Source organism: Lithobates pipiens, unplaced genomic scaffold (genome assembly GCF_037356315.1).
Source record: "Lithobates pipiens isolate NorthernLeopardFrog02 unplaced genomic scaffold, aLitPip1_a1.2 Scaffold_18, whole genome shotgun sequence".
Taxonomy (NCBI): Eukaryota; Metazoa; Chordata; class Amphibia; order Anura; family Ranidae; genus Lithobates; species Lithobates pipiens.
Window position 1 is genome coordinate 431,013,389 of NW_027507758.1, and position 7,329 is coordinate 431,020,717.

Here is a 7,329-nt window from a genome sequence, read left to right on the forward strand (position 1 = left end):
TAAGATAAAAAACATTTTGTGTGTAGCAGGCCCCCCAGCACCCCCTAATACTTACCCTGAGCCCCTTCTCAATCCAGTGATGTCCACGATTCCCTCAGCCATCCGGGACTCTCCTCCTGATAGGCTGGGGCACAGCCGCGGTGTCATTGGCTCCTGTGACTGTCAATTAAAGTCAGTTAGCCAATCAGGGGAAAGAGGGGGCGAGGCAGAGTCGGGGCTCCATGTCTGAATGTATAGACTGAGCTCTGACTTGACTCGGCTGCCCCCATAGCAAGCTGCTGGTCTATGGGGGCATTCGTCAGGAGGGAGGAGCTAGGAGCAGCGAAGAAGGACCCAAGAAGAGGAGGATCCGGGCCACTCTGTGCAAATCCACTGAAACAAGGCAAGTAAGTATTGTTTGTTATTATTTATTTATTTATTTATTTATTTATTTATTTTAAAGCAAGACTTTACAATCACTTTAAGATACATATCCTTGAAAAAGTATTCACATCCCTTGAAATTTTCCACATTTTGCCATGTTACAAAAACATAAATGTATTTTATTGAGATTTTATGTGATAGACCAATAAAAAATGGCACATAATTGTGAAGTGGAAGAAAAATTATAAATGCTTTTCAAATTTTATTACAAATAAATATATGAAAAGTGTGGCGTGCATTTGTATTCAGCCCTCTTTATTCTTATATCGCTTAACTAAAATCTACAGGAACCAATTGCCTTTAGAAGTCAACTAATTAGTAGAGTCCACCTGTGTGTAATTTAATCTCAGTATAAATACAGCTGTTCTGTGAAGCCCTCAGAGGTTTGTTAGAGAACCTTAGTGAACAAACGGCATCAGGAAGAGCAAGGAACACACCAGACAGGTCAGGGATAAAGTTGTGGAGAAGTTTAAAGCAGGGTTAGGTTATAAGAAAAAAGTATCTCAAGCTTTGAACATCTCACAGAGCATTGTTCAATCCATCATCCGAAAATGGAGTACAGCACAACTCCAAACCTACCAAGACATGGCCTTCCACCTAAACTGACAGGCCGGGAAAGGATTTTTTATTTTTTTTTATTTACCCCATACATACCGTTTAACCAGTCTTCTGGCTTTTTTTTACATGCCATCCTAGGACAGTGGTAGCCTTTAAAACTGCTGTGAGCTGTTACATGTTATGACGTGAGTGTGGCTATCTGCAGTTTTGTGCCCTGAGACCTGGCTGACCTGATGATGTTGGGGGTATCCATGACTGTGTCCTATGAACTTCGTCTCACAGCAAATATGTTGAATGATGCTAGCTGTCATTTAGCCTGGAGAAGGACCGGTACCAGTGTCAGGACAATAAGTATGCAGGGGGACACCACTGAAAACAAGATGGTTTTTGCACTGAGAACTTGTACGGTATTTTTTTTTTTTTTTGTGAAACTCAGCAAATTATAAAAAAAAATGAAAAAAATGTGAACAAATTTTAAAATTCTCCCTCTTTTCTTTTAATCAAGTGCAACCAGCGTTATCCATTAAAAGTAAAACAAATTACCTTAAGACTATAACAACTTATGCTATAAAAACAATAGAATATAGTGTAAAGTAAAGCTGTTCACATTCACATACACATCCAAAAAAACTTTAGTATGAATGAGAAGAAAATACACCTAAAAACAATATTGACATAAAAAACCCATGTTAAAAAAGTAATGTAAGATTATCACTTTTATATTTAGACCCCAAAAACTTTCATAATATCTTTAAATATATTATATTCTCTGTCACAAAACTAAGTACTTGGCCGTGATAACATTAGCTTTTTCCCTAACTCATGTTCAAAACCCTAATTTTTGGACAGTGATGTAGTGAGCAGTTCTAGTTTTGCTGCCCTTGAACCCATATATAAGTTACTGTAGTGGTTGTGGTGGAACTAGATGAAGTTTCTTTGGAGTTCATTAAAATTTGGTAATAAATAGGTGTATTATATGTGATGAGGTTTCCATGTATGGTCAGGCTGATCTCAAAAAGAGATGTTCTCAAATGGATGTCCCATTTTAGTGTACATTTCAGTACTTAAAAAAAAATTACCTCTTGTACTTTGGTACTCATGCACCTCAATATACAGACCACGAACCATGTATAACACAGCTGTTAGTGCTTCGTGGGCAGTGCATCACCAAGCCTCCATGGCTCAAATCTGCAAGGCTGCAACTTGGTCTTTAGTCCATACGTTCACCAGATTCTATCTAGCGGATGTAAGAAGGCATGAGCATATCGCCTTTGGCCGCAGTGTGCGGCAGGCAGCAGTATAGGTCCTCAGGTCTGATTGCACCCTATTTTTTTTGTCACATGAGTTGTGAATGACAGTTTCCATCAGAGCCTTCTCACACACATGTTGTTTCATGAGAATTGCATCTAAAGAAAGAGAACTTAAAAGATAAGTATGTGATTTAGAATTTTTTTTAGAACCATGCTAGGTGGATGCTGCATCTGTCCCCTACCGGCTCTAAGACTGAGAACTGAGTGATCAAACACCGTCGACCGCTCAGTTCTAAGGGCTCCCTGAGCAGAGAGCTGGTGACTGTCATTCACTGCTGTCTGCACTGCCCCCCCCCCCCTTGCTCACTGGAGTGCTGGGCTGTGGAGGGGACAGGAGCAGCCAGCTCTGGCTCTCAGTGGCTTGCTGAGAGGCTGAACCTGATGACCGTCTAGGCATGTGGGCAGATCCCGACCATATGGGCACAATCTTTTCCAAGCCAGGACCGGCTCTGTGACATCAGCCGACAGTGGACATCCTGCTGTCTGCTGAAAATGGGTCACAGGAGTGCAGAATGATCTGAACTCCTGTGATCCACAGGATAAGTACGTCCAAATGAGCTTTAAAGTGATACTAAGTACACACTGTTTAATTTACATATTCTTTAATCATACATCACAGGACACAGAGCCATAGTAATTACTATGTGGGTTATAGTCCACCTTCAGATGCTGGGCACTGGCACACCCTAAACAGGAAGCTGCTTCCCTATATAACCCCTCCCACTACTGGGAATATCTCAGTTTTTTTTACAGTGTCTAAGGTGTTGGCCACGAATGAAGATATGCCGTGCTGAGCTCCACTGGAACAATCTTTGCTGGGGCTAGCTATGCAGCTGGATCCATTCAAAGTGCCTTTTAGGCCAAATTAAATTGTACCCGGGCCTTGTGTCCGAAGAAACAAGGTTTTGCCTGTAAACACTTTTCTTTTTAGAGAGCTGGACCCAGGGATCCAGTACTTTTGGTATTAAGGTGCTATTACAGGTCCAGGATTGTGGGTTTCCACGAGGGTCCCCAACTTCTAAAGGTTTTTTTAACGGAACCCACCGTGAAGGGTGAAGATTGGGTCTGTTGGTTTTTACCACAGAAAACCCTGCGGCGGGAAACGTAAGTGGAGTTTTCGAAGAAATTTTTTAATTTTCTTATGAAATGTCTCCTTTAGTTAGTAAATGTTGTCATGCCTAAGTGTCACCACTAGGGGCTGTATGAAGCACATACCTTCTCATGCTTCCTCAAGAGATCACGCTGTGCCCGGAGCAGCAGGCTTCTTTTTCTCTCCTCTCTCTTCCTCCTCACCAGACACCCCCCACCTGTGCTGTAGTCTCCCCATCTTCATGAGGAAGAGCGTCAGGAGAGAAACGGAAAAAAAAAACGATCAGCAAGCCACTCTACTTGGTGGCTTCCAGGCTCCCTCCTTGCCAATTTTTCCCCTCACATGACGATCCTGTAGGATCAGAGGCCCGCACTCGCGCGGGAAAGTTATTTTTTAAAAAAAAGAGGAGGGGGCCAAAGGCGACGGAGGGGGTGGAGCTTAGTGCGGCATTGGCATTCTCCAACATCCAGTGCAGGAATGTGTTTTTTTAAAGCACCATTGTTACTGCTCTAGGGTGATGGAGGGACACAAAAGCGTAGAGGGGCATGAGGTTTGGTGAAGCAAGCATTCCTTTTGACACCTTTACTATTGCATCAGGCTGAGCATTAATAGCAGCGGCAGGGCTGGACTATTGCTCAAGCAATGAATACAATTTCTTCTGGTAGTACCTCTGCTTTGTGCATCGAACTATGGTCAGAAGGGGGGGGGGGGTTGAAAAACCCTCAAAAAAGAGCTAAAAGGATCTCCCTCAAGTTCTGGAAAGCCTACTCTACAAATGGCATCCTCCCCTGAGAGGGGGTGGCTGGAGTGAGATCAGGGCCATGAAATGTTTGAAACTGTTTTCAACACTGCGGCCCCTGTTCATTTTAATAAAGATCTCTTTTACCTCAGCCATGGTAGGTTTAATAAAAAAAAAAAAAGGTTAGCGACTTTAATTGCATCCCAGTATGGTCAAGATGCGGCAGGTTCTCTTCCATTTTCCCACGGCAGGAGAAGACGAATTCCCTTAGGGGACTGTGGTGAGGCTGATGGCTTTCACAATCTGTAAGATTGATGGTACAATTTCTTGCTGAATGATCCGCTCCACATTTATGTTCCCTGGTGTTTGGGTTCACTAAAGCCTCCTAGGGTATACCAGCAATTGACGCTACTATACTCTTTGTGAATAAGTTTGACTTGTCTGGCAGGCAATACTCAAATACTTAGAGATCGAACGGATAAAAGGTTGGAATTCCTATAAAAAAAAAAATAATAATAATAATAATTTAACAGGTGTTCAAGGTTATCCTGTTTGCAATAGTTGCTATGACAGATTCTATCCTTTAGGCCTTGCACCCTTTGCTAAGCGTCATGCAAGAAGCTCCTGGCTAGTCTTTCTTTTTGCAGTGAAACAGCTATCTGGGGATATTTTGGGTAATATATCCAAATAATTTAGAGTGAAAAAGTACCCCTTTTGGCATTTATGTGAAGGAATAAATGTATTTTCGTTTCAAAGCTCATTTTTCTGTGCCAGGGACAAAAGAGGTCTTGGAGGAGGAAGCCTACAAGATACTGAAGACTCTTTATGAGGAGGTGTACCCGCTTGCTCAATAGGGAGAATTCTTCTGCAGATCTCAGGGATCTGGCAGAAGGCGTGCCAAGGCGAATGGGGGACTTCCTCAATAGCTCCAAGGTACAAACTGAAGTTTTCAAGAGTTTCCGTCTCCTCGTTTTCTCAGATCAAACATTTCAGAGGATCCAGAGAAAAATAAGTCTTTCTCTCAAGCATTGGACCATCTTTTGGCAAAAAGTGTTCATGGTGGCCCCCATGTAAGAGCAGAGGTTGAGGGTAGGTTAAATCCAAATGGACATTCTGAATCTAAAAATCTAAATGAAATCCCTGAATATAGCCACTCTTTTTTTTTTGCATGAAGTCAATCCAATCAGTTATCTCGATCCTACAAGGAAGAGAACTTCTGGCGTCAATTGACATCAAAGATGCATATCTCCATATGCCTATTTCCTCGCTCACTAGTAATATCTACTTTTCAAAGTGGAAAATATTCATTTTCCGTGTGTAGCTCTGCTTCCGATCTAGTTACTGCACCTCAAGTACTTAGGTTCATGCTCCTCTTCTAGCCAGGTTGAGGACCCAAGGTATAATGATTATGGTTTACCTAGTCGATCTGTTCTTGATAGACCAGTCGGTAGCTCGCTTAGACCAAAGTATGGTCAGCACATTTGACTACCTGGAATATCTAGGTCGGATTCTCAACCTAGGAGAAATCTTCTTTAAAACATGAAGAAGGTCTAAAATACTTGGGTCTGATCATAAATACACCCAGAAAAAGGTATTCGTACCCCAGGCAAAGATCAGTGCCATAAAGGAATTGATTTAGGCGGTCGAAGCAAGATGCATTTCTCCTATTCAACTTTGCATGAGGTTGTTGGGAAAGATGGTGGCTTCATTCGAGGCCATTCCTTATCCTCAGTTTCATCAAGACTGCTGCAAAACAGTATCCTATCGGCTTGAAACAAAAGGGTTCAAGCTTTACATTCCCAATGTTTCTGACTCAAAAGCCTACAGCCACATCACCCTGATAGCACCTGATCTCATCTGATCTTGGAGACTAAGCCAGGTTGGGCCTGGTTAGTACCTGGATGAAAGACCACCTGCAAATACCAGGTGCTGTAGGCTGGGTGCGCCGGAGCCTCAGTTTATGGTTGATATCCAAAATTCTGCTAAGGGGAAAATCCTTCCTTCAGTTAACTGGGAAATAGCAACAACATATGCCAACCTTTTTTGTTTAGGTTGAGGAACAGTCCTGAAAGAGGCAATTGATCAAGAGAAGTGGCCCAGATCAGAAATGGCCTTGCCCATTAACATTTTAGAAACTCAGGCAGAGCACTTGGTCCTGAGGACCTGAATGTTCAGTTTACCGAATTGTCCTGCCAGGATTCAATCCATCAATACCACAGCAATGGTCTAAAGTAATCACCAAGGGGGGCACAAGAAGTTCTGCGGCCCAGAGAAAGATGAATCATATCCTATCTTGGGCAGAAAACAACATACTTTGCGTATTGGCGGTCTTCATTCAAGGAATAGAAAATTGGTAGTTGGACTACTTGAGTCGCCAGCAGTTGTTCCCAGGAAAATGGTTCCTTCACCCCGATATCTTCCTGTCAATATGTCAAAGATGGGGGATCCCAAACATAGATCTGTTTGCGTCCAGGATTCAACAAAGAAATCGACAACTTTGTGTCAATAACAAAGGATCTGCTAGCATGTGGAACAGATGCCTTGCTATTCCCATGGAATCGGTTCTCACTGATTTATGCATTCCCTCCTATTCTGCCTGTGTCCACAACTTCTTCGCAGGATCAAGCAGGAAGGGAAGTCGTTGATTCTTGTGACCCCAGCAGGGCCCAGGAAATCTTGGTATGCAGAGATTGTAAAGATGGCAGTAGGGGACCCATGGACCCTACCATCACGGCCAGACCTGTTCTCGCAAGGGCCTGAGTTCCATCCTACTTTACAAATGCTAAATTTCACAGTTTGGCTATTGAGACCCACACTCTGAAGAAGCATGGGATGTCAGATTCAGTAGTTTTCTACCTTGGTTAATGCAAGGGAGCCGGCCTCCATAATTATATTATGAAGTCTGGGAAACATATGTCTCCTGGTGTGAAACCAGGAGCTTCACCCCAGGAAATAGGCCAAAGGTAGAGTCCTTGACTTTCTGCAGATGAGGTGAGAAATAAAGCTGGCCTTGAGTGCTTTCTAAGGACAGGTCTCAGCCCTACCGGTATTATTTCAATGACCACTTGCTTCGCATTCTTTGGTTCGTAACTTATTGAGGGGGTAACACAGCTTAATCTCCGTTTAGGTAACCCCTGAACTCTTGGGACTTGAATTTAGTTTTGTCGGCATTACAAAACTTTTTTTGCCCAATACGACATATTCCCATG

At 42.8% G+C, this 7,329-nt stretch overlaps 1 pseudogene; it reads left to right on the plus strand.

Annotated features, from left to right (window-relative positions):
- The first annotated feature begins 5,939 nt into the window (after positions 1–5,939).
- On the plus strand, positions 5,940–6,058 carry LOC143990885 (5S ribosomal RNA; annotated as a pseudogene).
- Positions 6,059–7,329: the final 1,271 nt, after the last annotated feature.